Below are 20,734 nucleotides of genomic sequence, written 5' to 3' on the forward strand. Positions count from 1 at the left end.
TAAAAAGCTATCAAAGGATATGTGGTTTCAGATTTTCTAGCGGACATTCTAATAGAAGATTCAACGCCAATATATGACAATGAATTTCCAGACGAAGACTTGATGGTCACAGAAGATGATACTTGGACCTTATACTTCGATGGAGCCTCAAACCAAAAGGGATGTGGCGTTGGAGTATTACTAGTATCACCTACAGAAGAGCATGTTCCAATCTCCATAAAGCTAGATTTCAACGTTACCAACAACGGTGTTGAATACGAAGCATGCGTGGTAGGCCTTGAAACAGCGTTGGCATTAGGAGTGAAGAAATTACGAATATTCATAGACTCTTCATTGATCATCAACAAGATTTCTAAAAGATGGAAAGTAAGGAGCGAAAGTCTAGCCCCTTACCAAACTTATCTGGAAACTCTCACTAATCAGTTAGAAAAGGGTGAATACACATATCTACCTAGAAAGGAAAATCAATTTGCCGATGCCCTTGCCAGACTAGCCTCAATGGTTAGGATTCCTACGGAAATCGAGCAAATGCATCTAACTATAGAAAAAAGGAAAAAACCGGCTTATATTCAAGCTATAGAAGACGATGAAGTGATCCAAGAAGAAGAAGAAGAACTGTGGTACACGGATATACTTAATTATGTCACTAAAAGAGAATACCCACCTCATGCTGATAAAAGAGCAAAACGAGCATTAACACTTTTGGCTTCACAATACGTACTCATAGACAATGAGTTACTTAAAAGGGTACCTAAGGGTTGATCTTTTTTTATGTGTAGGGAAAAAGGACTCTCAAAGAGCAATAAAGATAGTCCACAAAGGCATTTGTGGAACTCACGTAAATGGAAAAATGCTAGTCTAAAAGATAATGCGAGAAGGATACTATTGAACTACCATGAATAGGGATTGTCTTAAATATGTGAAAGATGCCCTAAGTGCCAAATTTATGCCAATTTACAACATGTTCCTCCATCTCTACTCTACAACTACACTTCAGCATGGACATTATCTACACGGGGAATTGACATTATTTGTAAAATCACTCCCCCAGGAACAAAAGGTCATAAGTATATCCTAGTAGCAATTCATTACTTCACAAAGTGGGTCGAAGCACAATCATATGCTAAACTCACTGCAAAACATGTAGCACTCTTTATCGAAAGAAATATTATTTGCCAATATGGAGTCCCACATGAAATGATAAGTTACAATGGAACTCACTTTCAAGCTCAGTGTGAAGAATTGTTACAAAACTATGGCATTCAACACCATCATTCTTCTCTGTATAGACCTCAAGAAAACGGAGCAGTTGAAGCGGCTAATAAAAATCTAAAGACTATCATCGAAAAAATGACGGAAAATTACAAGGATTGTCCTGACAAACTCCATTTCGCACTGTGGGGTTATCGCACGTAAATTCGCACATCAACAGGAAATACGCCATGCATTTTCCTTGGTTTATGGAATGGATGTCGTACAACCTGTAGAGTTAGAGATACCATCTCTACGCATTGCATTAGAAAGCAAACTCGATGAAGTTGAATGGACTAGGGCGAGATATGAGTAGCTAATTCTACTTGATGAAAAACGACTAGAAGCCCTACATCATACTCAATGCTATAAAACACGTATGGCTAGACATTTTAATAAGAAGGTCAAGACAAGAAACATCAAAGTAGGAGACTTGGTGTTAAGAGCATTAAGGAAGAATGTTTTAGATCCAAGGGGCAAATTTAGACCTAATTCGCCTGGTCCCTATATTGTCAAAAAAATCCTATCAGGAGGTGCAGCAAAATTAACTGATATGGATGGCAATGAGTTCTTGAACATGACAAATCTTGACCAACTTAAAAGGTACTACCCATAATTACTTGAGTAGGATACTCAAGAGAGCTACATTTTGCCTGATTCCTTAAAAAAGGATATGTAGGCAACCCTTTACGGGCGCGACCACTTTACTTTTTTGCAAACCTCGCATTCCAGATTTAAAAATAAATTCGAAAAAAATTTGTCGAAGCATCGACGTCACAAAAAAAGTTCCGTCGCCAGCTGGTTAACCTTAGCGCCAAACAATAGTATTTGTCGTCTGACGCCAGACTGCTGCAGCTGGCGCCAGTCGCGAAGAAGCGGCGCCATTTTTCTGTAAGCAACTGGGAATATTTCGGTGATTTTCGGAAAGTTTTCGACTTCCATACTCGAAAAATTTCTGAAAAATTAAATTTTTAGTTTTCACTGCTTTAATAAATTAAATTTAAAGGAGATATTAAAAAGCTGAAATTTCATTAATAAAATAAACTAATCAATTACATTATTGATGGAATTTAAATAAATTTCAAATAAAACAAATTAACTCTAAATTTAAAACTAAGTCTAATAATTCAAAGTTAAGCAATGCTTTAATCTTTCTTCTCTTTCTTTGCTCTCTTCCAATTTTTGTCTGCATCCTCTTCGTCATCCATGACTTTAGCTAGTAGGCATCCTTTAGAGGACCTACATTAAATTTTGGAGTAAATAGTTTCTCCCTTAGCTAGGACTCCATGTGTCATCTCCACCCAAGCCTTCTTTTCTGAAGTGTCAGCTTTTCATTTCCCTTTATCCTTAGTAAAGTTCTTCTTCTTAGGCATTGTAGGTGTTTTAAATTCAACCTTTTCACCCAAACATTCCTTAACAGGAATCACTTTGTCACCTAGACGACTCTTCACATTAGTTTTACTCTTCACATCATTGGGCAAGGAAGGAGGAACCTTTTGGGTAATCACTTCCCATAAAAGGTCTAGCGCTCTAATAAGCATCAAATTTTCCTATTTCTTGAGAAATAGGGAAATCATAGGGACGACGAAGATCCTCAAAAGGAATTGTTTGAAGTAGGCCGTATTGTCATTTTACTCTACAGGGACAATAAAAAGTCATCCTGGTTAAGTTTGGAAGACGACAGAAGGGTTGCTTGTTGACACCAACCATCTTCTCAATTTTCCACCAAGGGATGATCCACTTGATGGAAAAGTTGCAAGAGGCAAAGACTTTCTTCCATTCATGGCGCCCCATCTTAAAGAAGCGTTTCTTCCTTCCCACATAGCAATTTGGAGTGTATTTTTCAACATTGTCGAGAGGACTAATTAATTCTAGTCTCTCCATTAGCCACATCTTTAAATAATTTAATGCAAATAAATTAATATTATTATACAAAAATATGTTTTTGATTTCTGTAATTAAAAAATATTATTTTTCTACCTGTAATAAAATTGGAGAGCCCCGAAAAGGTGCTTTTGGATTTCTCTTCAATTCATCAACACTAAGCATAGTCTCTCCAACAATTAGTGGCTTTGGATTTCTCCAAGATTCAATCTGCTCCAAAACAATTAATATAATTGCTTGACCCTCATTAGGTCTACCACTAGTGAGAAGATATTGGTTAAGCATGCAAAAGAGAAAAGCCCTTCTTCTATAAACATGAAAAGACTAATAATAAGGTCTATCAAAAGAATGGCGAGCAAATTCTTTCAAATTAACTATGCTACCATCTACTATATTTGTTAGATCTTTGTCTTTTAAATTAAAAAAGCGCTCAAAATCCTTATAATAATATTCATTTATTCTAGGGATGACTGCCTAAGATAGCACCGAATTCTTCCGGCAAAGGGCTAATTTCATCACACCCTAGTCTAAAACAATGAGTATCCACATCCAAATATTCTAAGGCGGTATGAACGAAGTTTATATTAAGATAAAGTTTATATTTAATCTAATTCTTTTCTCTGCATGGTAGTTCGAGACCGACACCATTCATGAGTGAAGTTGGTAAAACTCTTAGTGATTTAAGACATGATTATTTATTTTTTTTTAAAAGCTAAGACTATATTTAATCTGCTAAAATTATGAAGAAAATCGGCTGATCAGGGGGGTATTTATATACAACATCGACACAGTTTCAATCCGGAAAGGATTCGGAGTCAGCGCTCATCAGCGCTAGACGCCAGACTCTGGCGCCTAACGCCAGAGCCTAGCACCAAGCACTAAGAATTAGCGTCTGGAGCTGACGCAAAACGCGTGGCACCAGGTGGCGCTGACGTGTCTTATCATACGAGCTTTTCAAAAACCGCGTCTTTCTGGTTGATTCGAGTCTGAACAATGACTTTACGATTTTTTTTATCCTTTTTATATCCTTTTAATTAAATATATAAATTACATTAATTATATTTTTTTTAGATTTTATTTAGACTTACATTTTATGTTTTTTTGTAAATCCAATATTTTTGTTTTTCATTTTCTTTTTTGGGGGAGAAAGTCGGATACCCTCCATCAATAATAAAAATGACGGAATTTTTGCGCAAAATTATTAATTATCACAATTCTTTGCACACACAAATATACACATAAAATAATAAATATGTTAAACAAATAAACTCATAGTGGTATGTACATACAAATATGTTTAATAAATCAGTCTAGTAAAGGAAAAGTTTTATATAAGTCAAAAGTAAAATAAACACAGGCAGAAACTACGGCGCCAGAGGACGCAGATGATGAGAGACGCCCGTCATATCATAAAACTGCGCAGTACGAGGAGTAACCTCTCCCCTAGCTCCAGCTCTAGTCTCCTTGGGGGGTGGAAAACTCAGCAATTAGGACCTGTCAACCCAAGATAACCTTGAGGCTGAGGCTGCGGAGGCTGCTGCGATGATGAGCCGACCTCGTACATCCCACCACCTCTAAGAGCCGAGATAGCCTCTCCTTGGCCTACCGGCCCAGCACGCGCACCCTCAGATGAAGAGCCCGAGCTCTCCACCGCATCAGTCCGAGCAGCCTCAGAACGACCACCCCGACCGCCAGAACCAGTACGGCGACGTCTCGAGCTAGATCTTGTCCAGTCTCTCCGGACCTTAGGTCTCGTCCGGGTGCGAGAAGGAATGTGCTGACCTTGCAAGAAGAAACTAAGTCAGAAACAATCAAAATAGGCATAACAATGCAGAAATAAGAAGGAAGGCTACCTCCTAAACAGCGTCGTCGCGACGACACGTAGCCACATTCCTCATCCGAACAAGCTGGCTCCGGAAGGCATCTATTCACCGTGCCATCGCCGTGACCACCTCATGCGAGAACTGTCAAAGAAGTAAAGTCAGTAACAACGCATAACATATATGAACAAAATTGTAAAATAATAAAGCTTACCCGAGTTTGGTGGCGAGGAATCGACTGCTCCACGAAGCGCTCATCCTCTAGAGCCAGAGGAATCATCTCCTCGATCGGCCCGTATGTCCCCTGATAATGGATGGACATACGAGGTGGCACGAACTCAGTAGGTCAAGCCTGACGAAAGCATATCAAAATCAGTAAAATATCACTTGGGGGCTATTTAAAAAAATGTAAAAGATGAGAATCATACCGCCACCTCCTCAACAAGAACAGGGGATGGAGCTAATAGTGGCAGCAGCTCCTCCTCATAGCACCGTCCAAGGACCGTATAAGATCGCTAACGGGCGCCATCCCTCTTTGATATGCTCACCATCCTCGCGCCATTGTATATATGACGCGGCGGAGGAGCAGAAACGACGAAAGTGTTTAAGGAATGCTGAATAGCAACCTTCTCTCTAAGATAATAAATCGCTCCATATGTCCCTAAGAAGTTGCGACGCTCAGCGGTGTACTACGTAGCTAACCCAGGGATAATCAAGCCAATCCACGTCCGGTACTGCACGTCAGGCTCCTGCAAAGAACGTCTATCAGATAAGAACGTACTAAAGGTAATACGAAAGTGTTCAAAGAACCATACCGAGAGGATCTAATCTCAGACATTAGCAGTAGACATCCCAGCGCGACGGCCTCCCCAACAAGCGCTCACCGGAAACTCGTGCGGCGACGGTCTCGCCGGCGCAACTGAAGGAAAGTACTCGTAGAACTAGATCTACAAAAAGGAAAAAAGTATCAGCAAGTGCTAACCAAAGCTTAGAGATAAACTTTATGGGATATAAAGTTTACCTCTACGACTCTCCAAATGCCGGACATAGCGACATTCCCCGTGAAGGACCGGTGTCGACACGAGTCTCGTAACGCTCGAACAAGGTCAGCATAGGCCAAGCAGGCCCAGTCATAAATCCCGATCAAGTGAAGATCACGGACCGCAAGTAGGTAGTAAAGCAGTACTCTACTACCCTTGTCAGGGGAAAACATCCTTGATAACAAGATAAGAACAAAGATGTGCACCCGTTGCTCTCAGGTGGTCGCATCATCCTCAAAAGCCGTCGCTAGAGTCGATCGGTGAATGCCCTTAGCAATAAATAGAGTCGACTCTACCTCAGCACGAGCCCGAACAGCAATCGGACCCAACATCTCCTCAACCTTATGTGAGAAGACACTGATCTCGCTATCAAATGGCAGCACAATAGAACTAAACTCTAGTCCCGTAATGAGACTGAAGTCGGTCGGGGTGACCATCATTTCACCCCAAGGGAAGTGGAAAGTGTTGGTGGTGTCCCAAAAGAACTCTACCAAGGCGCGAGCCATGTGGTGACCCTCGTTAGAGGCAATCATCGCCTCCGAGGTCTCAAAAAGCGAAGTTAACCCGCAAGACTCCTAGAGAAGTCTCACCTCTCCATCGACGCTGATGTGCATCTTGTACAGGTCGCCTAGGGTATCGCAGCCTAAGCCGTCGCATCGCGTCCTACCAATCGTGATCCCACGTCGCACCTTCTAAAAAATATGGTGGACGGGGGAGAACTATAGAGTCGGCTCATCCCACTCAGGGAGGGGACCAAGAAAAGTGGACGGGTCGGCGTCCTCCTCTACGGGCTCATGCTCTCGTCGTGTGTCTCGGGGTCGTGAACCCGAACCTCGTTTTCTAGCCCTGCTACATTGTGCAAAATCAAATTGAGCATGATACTATGTTCGCAAAAAACATACTATGTAGTACTAAAACATAGCACAATTTCAAATTGAGCATATCTGGCATTTTTCAAGCAGTCAAACAATTCCTTGTAATACTATGGTAATTATTGTGACAAATTGGACAAGAATTGCTAGCAAAAACATCAAGAACAAGCTACATTGTATTCCCAACCTTAAGAGGTCCAACAATAGTGATTTGTTCCTTTCTGGACCATATTGAGTCAAACAAGTCTCAAATTACTCCCAAGGTAATATATAAGCATAATCAAGAAACTTCATGGCATAAAAGTTGACAAACATAGCAAATTAAGCATTATAAGTTTCGAATTTTCAGGAAATTCATGAATAAATATGTTAAAAATTCATCAAAACTGGAGTGTGTTGGAGAAAACTTACATAGATCGGGAAAGTAGATGAAAGAAGCTTCGATTTGTAACAAATTTGAGCGAATTTGGTTGTGAAACGAGCAAGAACGATTGAGTTGAAGCTCAGCAGCGATTTTAGAACAAAAGCAAGCAGCAGCGACGGAAATGACGAAGAGAAGGGGTATATACAGAAATCTCGACTCTAGCGCCAAGCGACAGGCCTTGGCACCAGACGATAAGGTTTAGAGCCTGACGCTAGAGCCTAATTTGCGGCGCTAGCGAAATTTCAGTGGCGACAGAATTCTCAGCCATTCAGAGTGGTTATTTTGACCACATCTAGCAATTTCGGGTTCCTTGGTACGCCAGTTAGCCCCTCTAAGCAATTTGACATGATTTAGTAATTGGCTTGATTAAAATTGCATAAAGTGATCGACCTGATAAACGATCGTCTCACTTAGTTTAAAGCGCCTAAGTATTGGCTCATCAAAAAGCACCGACATAATGGTTCATGTAGCAAGAGAACCGAGATAATGGTTCATGCAGCAGAAGCACCGACATACTGGTTCACAATTCAGAAGGCACCGACGTACAGGTTCAAAAGCAGCGAAAGCGCCGACGTACTGGAATAGCGGAAGCAAAATTCAAGCGAGCTTTAAATTCGACAAGTGTGGGTCTTCGGTAAATTTCCTCGGAATATTATCACAACAAACGAGGATAGCTTGAGGCGAGGATATCTTCGATAGTGTTCCCTAGCTTGCGGAGAGTTGTCACAAGCAACTGGAGGTGATTTCAAGCGAAGTTATCTTTGATCGTGTTCCCTGGCTTGCGGAAGATGGTCACAAAGTGTTAGAAGGTGGTTTAAGCGAAGCAATCTTTGATAGGGTTCTCTAGCTTGCAGATGTCTATCATGGCGGAATTGGAAGCAGTTACAGGCGTAGCAGTCTTCAGGCGTCAAAACAAACAGCAGGATGGCGTTCCCTGGCTTGCGGAAGGTTATCAACAATGCAAATACAACAACAAACCGGTTACCCTTCAGAGACGTGTGCTCGACAGTGCAAGATACGCGTTTCTTAACCCTCTTATCTGTTTAACTAACGTTAGTTTGCAGGTATCGGCGTTACAAGAATGATTTAGGATCGTAGAACGTTATGAATCATTCTCCGTCCCTATCGATACTTTGACTTTTGTTTTCGAAACTTATGTTTCTCCATACCCAGTGAAAGTGGGGGCTTCTGTAGACACCCATTTGTGTATCCCTAAAACCAAACCCAGTGATGAGTACCTTTCACGTCGAATCATAATCGAATGAGGTGAAAGTGTGAAAGGTCTAGTGTTGCGGATAGTTTTTATTTTCTTTTCCCTTATCTCTATTTTTGAAAACCTATTTTAAGAAAACAGCCAATCCAGTTTGGTTTGGTCCATGGAAAGGGTCCAGGTGTAGTTGGATGGAGCATGAAAATAGCTTTCCAACGATATATTATAAGCCCAATTCTGATGAATAATAAGGAAGTTATGGCCAAATTACTAAACTAGGCCCGGTTTGATTTTTATATGCGGTCCAATGATCTAGAGGAGGGCCTAATATGGATTTATAATCCTAATGCAATTACAATTGATTTTAGTCTTCTAGATTCTTCTAGAAGGTTCTTTTCATTCCTAGTTCAATTAGCATTGATAAATTGACTTTGTTGACTTTTTGGAGTTTTAATCAGAATAAAAGAGTGTTTTAAGGGAAAATACCATTTTGCCCTTTTGTACGGCTAAATTTTATCAAAATTGAGAAAACGCGTGATATTAATGATTAGCGCATGACGACAGGAATTAGTGCCTGGCGCTAATGCGTGGTGCATGGCGCTAGCCTTAGCGCTTGGCGCTAATGACCAGCGTCTGGCGCTAATCGTGTTTTATTCTCGTTGAAACTCTTATTCGTTTTTTTATCCATCCGACTTATTTTCTCGATAAATAGCCTCTTAAAATTCTGTTTTCAACCGTCAATTTTCATCAATTATCAATAATAATCATTTTCCACAAACTCTCATCAAGAATCACTTGATATTCTCTCTATCTTCTCTTCCTAGTTTTTGCATACTAAATTCCGCATTCACGAGACTTAGAAGCACTTAGAATAGTTCGAAGTTGTCTTCTCCCTACACGTGAAAGGTTTTAATTTATGAGGGTTTGGTCCCAAATCTAGTCTAAACTGTCTTAATCTTTATTTCAATTATTTAATTTAATTGTTTGATTATTATTTTCCTTGAAGTTACTAACGTGTGTATTTTATTATTAGAAAGAGATACTAGGAATCCAAGTAAGTGCTTTAATTGATTTATTGATATTTTGATATAGAAATCATGTCTAGGTTGTAATTATGATTCCTAGTGTCATGTTAGGGTGTTTTGATCTTCCTAATATCATGTTTAGGGTAACAACTATAATTTTTAATATCAAATATGACAATTGTGATTCTTGTGATGCTTCCTATTTTCTTTCCTAATATTCATGTTAGTATCATGTTAGCGCTATATATTTGAACTTTGATTCTTAGTGACATGCTAGGGTTTGTTATTAATCTTGTTAGTATCATGCCTAGGATCTTTCTATCATTATGCTTTATTTTTAACATGATTATTTTAATTGGGATTATTATGATTATGATTCTGATTATTATAATGGTTATAATTATTATTATTATGATGATTATTATGTTGCTTGATTATATTTATTGTTATTGCTTGATCACATCTTCTATGCATGTTTAAAGGGAATTGGTACTTGTAATCATGCTTAATAAGATAATTTATAATCTTGTTTAGGGTTAATTTGATTATAATTCAAGTTATCGCCAATAATAGATTTATGTGTGCATTATATTCAACCAACATAGATAAAAAGGTTTAGGGTAAGCCTAATGATTGCATGTTAGTCAGAAAGCGCACATGAATACGATCAGAATAAAGTAGAGGCCTATTATTAGGGCAGGTTCAATCTCTTGTAGGTTGGATTTGTACCTTCATTCCCGAACTACCAGTCATGGTTCTAGACCTATTGGAGTTGATGATCTCCTGCATCGTTAAGGGGTGTAACCTTCACCCTGTGAACAGTTTACAAGTTCCTAAAACTTGTTGGCGACAGTTTTGCTCTATCTTCTTTCCCTTTGGACGCCACCATGCTTAAGTGTATGATCACAGTGGGGTTCAAGCTAGGGATAACGCTTGAGATATTCCCTACAGTTTTTTAATTGATCTTTATTGTTTAGAGACATGTTATGGTTTGTTATTAATCATGTTAGTATCATGCCTAGGATCTTGCTACTATTATTAAGCTTTAATATGATTATAGTTATGATTTTGATTATTATGAATATTATTATTGTTATTTCTTGATTACGCCTTTTATGCATGTTTAAAGAGAATTTTTTCTTGTAATCACGGTTAATAAGATAATTAATAATATCTTGTTTAGGTAATATGATTATAATTCAAGTGATCATAGGTTTATTTGTGCATTAATATTTAACCAACATAGATAAACAGGTTTGGGGTTAACCTATTGATGGTATGTTAGTCAAAAAGCGCACATGAATACGAGAAGAATAAAGTAAAGGCCTTGTTGGGGTTTGGTGAGTCTGACTCACCGCAGAAACAAACCCAAAAACAAGACCGCACTTGCAATAAATAAAACCATAAACATAATTAACTTAATGACAAGATTAGGATAATAATTATACCTTTGACGCGTTCTTCGCCCGACCTCGAGGGGCTCTTACTTCGAAATCTAGCCTCGAAATTACAACGACCTCCAACGGAAGTCCACCCACAACACGAACACCGACTAGGTCCAATGCCTTGGAGTTAGCAAGGCCCGACCGAAACCAGAGTAATTGAGTTCAAAGGTTTTCACAAAGGTGATGCCTTTTTGAACTCTTGATTTCAAAGGTTTTAACTACTAGTGATGCCTTTTCCGACTCTTACTCAAGTGAACAATCCCAGGCCATCCCTTGGCTATTTATAAGGAAATTATCCTTGTGAATTCCACTCATCTTTCAATGTGGGACTTTTTAACAAAAAGATCCCACATGGAAAGATTGATGAATTCAACCTTCAGTTAAATAAACTAAGGAATAAGTAACAAGTGTCACATGGTTAGGTGAGGACCACTTTCTCACTTGGTCCCCAAGGTAACTCACATGCATTGTGAACTAACCATGCGTCACCCAACCTTGAGCCCCAAGTTGGGTTTCGGTTGGGCCAGTATCTTTTGCCCGTGTCCATGACCTGTCACCCGGGCCCACGTCCCCTTTTTTTGCCACATGTTGCTGCCACCTGCCACGTGGCGCGCTGGCACTTGGTGGCTGCCAACATAGCTGATGCCACTTGGCGGTTGCCACGTGTACTGTCACATGGTGTGCTGCCACGTGGCACGCTCCTAAACTTTGGCTCGACATTTGAGATATAGTTCCGACGCTCAGTTTCGACGCTCCAAGCTCAAATTTCCGACGTCTAAATATTAATTACTCGGGCAACTAATTAATTCCTTTCGAATAAATTCGTTGCTTCGGCTCGTTAGTTTCTTGGTGTGACCCGAAGGGTTCAGTCAATATGAAGCTGTAATATTAATTATACATTAATATTACAGATCGGAAGCGGCCTCCACCCAGGCATTCCGATCACTTGATCACTGAATAATTAGAGTTCTAATAATTCCGAACCCCCTATCGGAATAATAAACTTGTTCGAAGGACACCATTTCTTTTAATCTCCCACTTGTCCTTCCGGACAAGTGTGCTTTTAGTGTATAGCCCTTTTCCTATGTCGCTTAATGCCTCCTCATGAACTATTAGGTAAGATTTATTTGTCATCCTTATTACGTCCCGAAGAGTTTCTCGATTAAGAGTCCGACTGTCAATAAACTGATAATTTCTAAAATCCATCTCAGCACGGCCATGCATTTTACAGTCTCGCTCTACGAGAGGCCTTCTAAACAACAAAGATATCTTCCCTATTTTTAGTAGCGGGACATTTCCAGTCTTGTAATGTAGCTTCTCTTACTGAGAGGATCTAGCCGCCCGAGTGATGCCATCATAATCCCCTATTACGGCGGACATTTGACAATCATCAAAGCGAATCAGTACTCAAACAAGAAAGCTCACAATACTCATGGTTAAGGAAAAATGTTCTGATAGCAATAATGAGAAGTATACTTATGACGATTTTTAATCTCTTAAAGTATTCTCATTGGCCGATCTAGTATGGTTCTAAACCAATACCTGTGCAAATGATTCATGATGATCATTTCCTTGTAGCACAAGAAATGGTGCTATAAATCAAACTACAAAATAGTCTCAAATGGTCATTAATCGTCCATCGTTTAAATGAACTCGATTAGGGATAATTTTCAATTATAATATTCAATGTTCACTTAATAGGTGTTTCCTTACCAAGACTGGTCTTGATACCCTATTTTGAATATTTCAAGAATCGAATGGACTCATTATTTAATTCTAAACAACAAATAAATAGCAAACGGAGTGATAAAAAATTGCATGAAATTTTAAATTACTCCAAAACCTGAATGGTTCATCTTATGATAAATTGTTTTTCCAAATGTTTTAGGATTATCACTCTATATAAAACATCTATAGAAATCACACCCATATCTAATACACTTGATTTCTTTCATGCAATTGTGAATGTTGTCATTCACTTATTGCATAGGTTTAGTTATAACTACTTTGCTAATCTTAGCATCTTCATTACTGATCACTTTTATAATAAGATGATAAAATCTGAGAGTGCCATGGATTATATGTGATATAGGATTTATTGTCTAAGTTATGGCTCTCATTCATTTTCATGATTGGGATCTATAACTTGAAAGCCTACAATCATTAACGTTCAACAACGAACTTTCCATAGAACATCTTCTTTATTATCACCATTAAGGCAACAATATTCTAAACATATATTGTAGTAGACTTCAAAATGATGCTTTTCTTGAGTTTTATTCCAAACGACTTACAATGATTTGGGATACCCTATTCACTTGTGATCACGGAAATTTACTTTAAATTTCTGCACTATACACATGGATGCACATCCATGTTACCATTCTCAAGCCACGACTCATTGTAAGCTCGTGCTTATAAACTACTTCCTTCTTAAGGATCTAATCCTTGTTAAGTTTTGTGCTTGCAACATCAATTTCAAATTGTATTTGTTTCCACAAGTCAAGAACTCATCCTGTTACTTATCCAAGTACTTTAGATGTTCTTGGCCATAATCTAACGATCTATTACTTATATTCAAGGTGACTGCTAGTATAATATACTTACTTCATATTCTCTAAGCAAGTAAGTCGTGTGACGATTCCATATCATAGCTTTACATGATGGATTTCATTGTAGAACAATTCTCAATCTTATTCCATCCATGTAATATTTTAACTGAATTGTTCGCTATGTGATACGGTTGAAAGTCTCTTACTAGAGTCTTTCTTGTTTGACTTGGTATTTAGCCTAGCTTATACCTAGTTAAAACTTTTACTGAGTTTTATACATACTGGTCGAAAGTCTTTTAAAAAGTCTTTCAATTCATGTTCGGCACGGTAAATTCCTCTATACGTTCAAACATTTTATTAAGTCTTTTAATTCATTTTAATACCCAATATGTACTAAGTATCGCCTTTAGATTGGTCTATTGTCGAAAATAATTTCAAATCTAAGCATTTAGTATTTGACAGTTATTTCACAATAGAGTTCGTAAATTTTCCGTTGGACCCTTATGAAATTTACTTTTGCTCCCACTAAACTTTTTATTCATCAGAATCTCTATGTTTTTCCATAAGCCAACCATCTTGTTAACTTTATGAGAAAAAACGTTCCAATTCCTATATGCAATGCTTCCTTTTATCCAATGACGGATTCATTGAGCTTGCATTCAAATCTAGCATTATTTATATTTTCAAAACCCTTATACTATTTTATAGTCACTTCCAAAATCCTATTTTGGGAAGGCAATTTTGGTATCTATTTTTCCATATTTCATATGTAAAAAATTTTGCTAGAACAATCACGAAAAGACTTGAGCATTCCGATTGGTGAGTAGGTTTTTATTAAAATCAGCTCCGTGAATTTAATTTTATCCTATTCAACCAATCTAGCTATGTATGCATATACATTTCCACATTTGTTAGTTTTATTGTTGAAAACTTATTTGCAATCGATGGGTCTTTCACCCTTCATGCAAATTAATCAAGTTTTAAAACATGATTTCAAAACATGGAGTCTATTTCGGATTTTTTATGGCCTCTAACCATTATTCGAAATTTGGATTTGTCGTAGCTATTTTACAATACATTATTCCCTTACTATCTAATAGTAAATAGTATGCTTGTAAGTCTTAAGTTTATTTCTAACTTAATAAAAAATTTATAGGATTCAATCCAAGACATTAGTGATTTATACCTATACGGGGTAATTCCATCAAACACTGAGTTTCAAGGCGCTTCAAAGCCCTTTGATTATCTTTATCTTACTTTAACTTTTCAAAAGTTTTTTGAGTAATGAATTCTCTTTTAAGGCACTTTTAAAATCCTTTTGAGTATTCTCGATCAAGTATCCTTACGAAGCAGTTTTAAGGTCTTCCAAGATTCTCAATTCTAGTTTGTTGCTTATCTCGATGGTCATTGAGTTCATTTTCCTCCCACTTGCCATTTTTGGAAATGTGGTAATTTCCATAAAGACACCACTTAGAGCAACAAACTTTATGTTCTCAATTAGGTTGTGGAGGCAATGCCCGTAGTCTCACTTGAATGCTTACAAAGAGACATGTATATTGTCTTTGGGTAAAAGTTCGTTCTGAAACAAAAAGTTAGCTCCCACTTGAGCTATCTTAGCCTTTAATGAGCCATTCAGCTCCCACTAAACCACCTAGCTCTTGTTAAGCCGGTGAGCTCCCACTGAATCACTTAGCTCTCACTGAGCTAGTGAACTCTTACTGTGGCTAAAAGTTTTAAACATATAATTGAAAAGAAATTTATAAGTTAATTCTATCCATAACTGAATATGGTGTCCTTTCTTATCTTTGACATTTTGTTTAGTGTAACATTTGTCCTTTGTTAAAATTTTAAGAACTTTATAGGAAGGGATGTGATCCATCATTATTCGAGTCATTTTTTAATGGCATCGAGGTCTCCGTGAAGACACACTATGTTCTTTATGGAGTTATTTATGAAAATTTCAATTTCATTACTTTGTGATGATCACGCTTGGCTCAAGCAAACATTGCTCGATCTATTCTAAACGTTTTGATACCTTGCCAATTCGATTCTATACTTCACTAAACTCTTGAACTATTCAAGGTCAAGTTTGTTCTCATTTGATGAATATAGCCATATTCTTTCAATTTCTTTGTGAAACGTTGAAGTAAATGAATCCTCTTTAGCTTTTGGAGTCAATTGTCTATAACAAGAAAAATAGGTCTTTACTTTGTCGGTGTCTATAAGTAAGACTCGCTTGTCTTAGAACGATCCCGAATCGATCAACTATCAAGAGCCTATCTAATAAAGCCTTGAGTACGTTCTTATCGATGTAACTTTGCTAAGATGTTCGAAACGCAAATCATGCCCATGACTATGAGCTTTTGCCAGTTCATCATGTTAAGGAAATGTTTGTTTATAATCAAGCATTCTTGACTCATGGTTTAGACAACCATGTCCTTCAAATAAATTTGCAACTATTGCTCATTGCTTTGAATGTGAGTCTTTCCGTGTGTAAACAGATCAATTGCTGATTATGGAACAAAATAACCATTTATTTGTTCCAGCCTTAGCTTAAAGGTCTTTAAACAAAGCATACGACCTTACAACTGATGTAGCACCACTTGCTTCATTCTAAGCTTGTAAGTCGATAACTTATCTTATCTTCAATAGTTTGAGGTCACTTCTAAAGTGGAACACTCAAGCAGTATCTGATACTTGTGAAGATAATAATTTCTAAGTTAATTAGAATAACATGAACTCTTTAGCAGAATTGGAATCTTATTCTTTTTCTATATTCCTCGTTTCCTATATTTCTTATCATACAATTTCTTTAAATACCTTGATTTTTATACTTTGTTAGGCATAATTAAGCACCTAGTGCGCCGTAAAACAAAGTTTTGTCTTTTCCTTTAATTCATGCTCGAATTACTACATCAATTAGTCCTACTCATCTATTTATTAAGCGAAAAGATATTTTAGTTGTCAATATTGACAATTTGAGTTTGCAACTCAATACTTAATATTTTATCAAAACTACCTAGTATTTTGAATACATGATGTCGAACCGTCCTTTAGGACTTTGTTATAAAAGTCATTTATAAGAATTGTATTTTAGAAATGCTTTACCTTTCTTTGAGAACCATTCTCAAAGATTTCCTTTACCAATCATGGAAAACAATATAGTTTGATTTGGAATTCTATAAATATAAGTGCAAAGTATAACCATTTATCAAGTAAATAACATACTCCCTCCGTTCCACAATGATGTTCCCGTTTTGAATCTTTGACTTTTTTAAGAAAGAGAGAATCTTCTAAATTTCTCTTAATCTAAAAGAGCAAATATAGTCATGTGGGATCTAGTTTGATTCGTCTTGGTGAGTAGATTATTAATATCTAAATTTTATAATTTTTTCTAGTGTGAGATTAATGAATTTGCGGTCAATGATGGGTAAAATTTTGCATTGATTTGCGAAACAGGAACATCATTATGAAACGGAGGGAGTAATAAGTTTGAAAATTAAAAGGTATTCATGGAAATTTTCAATCTTATTAAACGTCTTATCTACGCATTAAATTTGTCCCCATTTGGCGAGAATAAGTCGATTATAAGATCCAAAGAAACAAAGAGTGGTTAAGCATTCTTTGGCTTGTCTTAACACTCAATCTCCTAAGGTAAGCAACGCTTTGCTAATGGCTCCAAGCCACTCTTGGTTGAATAAATCGTCGCATCAAATGCTCTCTTAACAATTTATTCAATTTGCCACGACATTTTAGGACTCCATCACTGATATCGTTGAGTATAACCAAAACTAACTTGCATACCCGGTATGCCTTATGATTCTAGGGAGTAATAGTGATGCCTCGCTTTAGCGTGGCCCATCACTACTCTCAATAGCTCAATAAGTGTTGTTTTGGAATGGTAATCTCACTCAATATTTTAGGGACCTAGGGTTTCTATGTTGGTTGATTTAAGTGAACTTAATTAATCATCACAACATTCAAAATCCTAAACATGCATCTAACATATAATTCATATATAAATGATCACAAATATGTAAAGTTTAAGTATTTTGATGCATATTCGCAACTAGCATGACCCCTTTAATTCTTCAAGTCCTCAAAAGGTCTTCTTTTGCAACTTCATGGCTTTGTCTTCCAAGAACCTCTGTATTCAAGACTTGACCAAAATTATGCAACTACCAGTATCTACAATTAGGACTAATATAAATATTAAGGTACAAAAATACTCAACGGTACGCAGACTGTATTTAGATTTACAAAAATACATCATGGATCGCAGTCCGTATTTTCTATACTAATCGGCCCCCACTAGTTGCCATTTTATAAAAACCTGTGAGAGAATATACATTCCATTACTCCATTCACTATTTGTGAATAATGGCCTACGAATTTTACAACGATAAGACAAGTTACAATGCATAAACACGCAATAACTAGTAACTAACCTAGGTGGTTAATCCAATTAACACGCCTAATTAAAACTAGTCAAAGTTACTTTACCAATTATGTAAATAAGCGTAATTAATATTTGAAGCTCCCACTAAATTCCGCATCCATCTTAATTAATCCAATTAATTATACCAGTAAAGACCAATAATTTGCCAAATAAATTTTGCAAATGCCGATCATAAAACCGAGGCCTAGCCTCAAAAATTTATTAAAATAATTAAAATAATTAAAACGAGAAATTAAGCAAAAATTACATAGTCCAAAATATCAAAGTGCCTAGCACTAAGACTTGGAGTGCTCACAACTCGCACGATCTCATTGCACCACATTGATTCACAAGTAATGTCTACGCATATTACCCTTAATTATGTACCAAGTGTAGACACCTACTTTTAGCCTCTTGTCCCGAAAGGAAGTGCGATGATGTTACAAAAATCCGTTCTTCATGTTAGATCAAAGTTGAAGTGTTTATGGACTACGAAATGTATTATGAAGTAAGTTGAAACCCATATTTGAGACCCATTTATCTTAGAGCCTTTTCCGATATATAATTAGGCCTAAAACATTTTCATACATGTTTAAACATGATTAATAACGGACCAAAATGCGTCAAATGCAATGATTACATCCAATGGAACCTACATTGTTGAAAAACAGAGCCAAACAGATAAACCAAACATCAAATTCCTATGCAAGGCCTATACAAATGGATACACCTTTCAAAGAGTTTTCCAACGGTATCTTATAAGCCTAGTCCCAAGCCAAAACGAAGAAGTTATTATCAAAACACTAAACCTGGCCCTAAAACTGACACCCTTGCACTCCAACGGCCATAACTTTTGATCCATAACATATTTACCTAATTCAAACGGCATTGGAAAGTATACATTCAGAGCTTTCCGATTATATCTCACACGCCTTAATCCAACTCCGCAATCAAAAGTTATGGAAGTTTTAAAAATGCGCTTTCGTATAAGGAGAACCGCAAACCAGCGCAACTCAATCAACTGCGCGCCTGGCGCGCGCGACTCATTGAGATACGTGCGGCACCCAACTCGACTAAGAGAGTTGCATGCGCCACCTGAAGACGCAGATCCAAAACCCTAAGCCTAGTTCCCTACGCCTATAAATAGGGGTCTTCGTTCAACATTACCGGACCAGAAAAATCAGAATTACAAACCCTATTATTCTCAAAACCCTAATCTCTCTACTTCTCTTACTATCATACTACTTTTCCCTCTTTCTTCCAAACTAATTTTCAACCCTAATCCATCCATTGATGCTCTTGAAGGTACAAAGAAGAAAGAAAATCCATAAATGATAAGGATTAGATAGGTCGTTAAGCTACCACCCTAACCAAATTAATCATTTATAAAGCCTAAACCTACACTAAACTAGTTAGTGGCAAGTAAAGGGTCGAACCACTTGGGAAGCACGCTAATTCAACATCAAATATCACTAATGCAAGTGTGAAAAGGGAATTGTTTTGTTGGATTTTTTTAGTAGAACACTAAAACTACAAGCAAGCAAGAAAATGATGATTAAAATCAATAGAAAATGACGCTAGGGGTTTGGGGATTTCAAACATGATTAGAAAGAGGGGAACAATGATAGTTATCATGATGAACATGCCAAAGAAAATAAGATTCTACATTAACAATTCATTCTCATTTAATAGTCTAGGCAAATCAATGAAAGAAGTCTATGCTAATTAGGATCATTCTCATGCATCCTATTAGACACAAGCAAATCAAGAGAATAAAGAAGCACAATACATGAAACTCCATTTTAACAACTCATTCTCATGCAATCATTAAAATAGAGGTGATCGTAATCTAGTTCAAATCATTTTCATGCATTTAAACTAGAAGGCAATCAAATAAAGTGCAACAATAAATCTAAAGCCATTAAAAATCATGTCTTTCATCAATTTAAGGCATGTAATCAATCCAACTATCATCATTCATCCATCATTCAATGCATATCTTCAACCCCCTTCCCCTAGCTAAGAGTTTAGCCTAGAGAAGGGAGATTAAACATAATATCAAAACTAGAAATAAACACAAGAAACTCAAAACAAAACATGATTGAAATATATGAAATCAATAATAACTAGATAAACTAATAAGATAGACAAAAATAAGTAACAATAAAACCTATAAATAATATTAAAGGAAGGGAGAAGAGATTACTAAAGAAAGGATTAAAGAAAGATGAAAACTTGGATACTTGCTTGATTGATGGAAGATTAAAGCTTGAGCAAATATGAATACAATAAAACAAGCTTGAATAACAATCTATTTTCTCTCTCTAGATTAGGCTAATGTTCTATGGAATTAGTACTAAGTGTTTTCTATTACAAAGAGTCCCGTCTATATATATGTGGCTCCCCCCCCCCCCAAAAGAAAGAGACTTGGACAACAAGGCGCAAATAAATCGGAAAACCAGCCGTGCGCGCCCGCACAAAATGTGTGTGCGCCCTCTCAGCGTAGTGCGCGGCCGCAACTTTGAGGGTACGGGGAAAATGAGCGCGCCCGCACATTAGTCCTGCGCGCCCGCGCATCAGGTGTGTGCGCCCGCACACAAGTCGCGCATAAGGTCGCGCAAACTCTCAGGTAAGGCTCTGTTTTTTTAGTCTGGTTGTGCGGGTTCTGACAGGGCTGCGCGCCCGCACAGCCTCACATGTGCGCCCGCACAGAATCCACACAGTACCCCGCACACAACGGTTAGCTTGGCTTCTTGATATACTCTTTCTTTCG

The sequence above is a fragment of the Chenopodium album genome, chromosome 1 (genome assembly GCF_948465745.1).
Source record: "Chenopodium album chromosome 1, dcCheAlbu1.1, whole genome shotgun sequence".
Taxonomy (NCBI): domain Eukaryota; kingdom Viridiplantae; phylum Streptophyta; class Magnoliopsida; order Caryophyllales; family Amaranthaceae; genus Chenopodium; species Chenopodium album.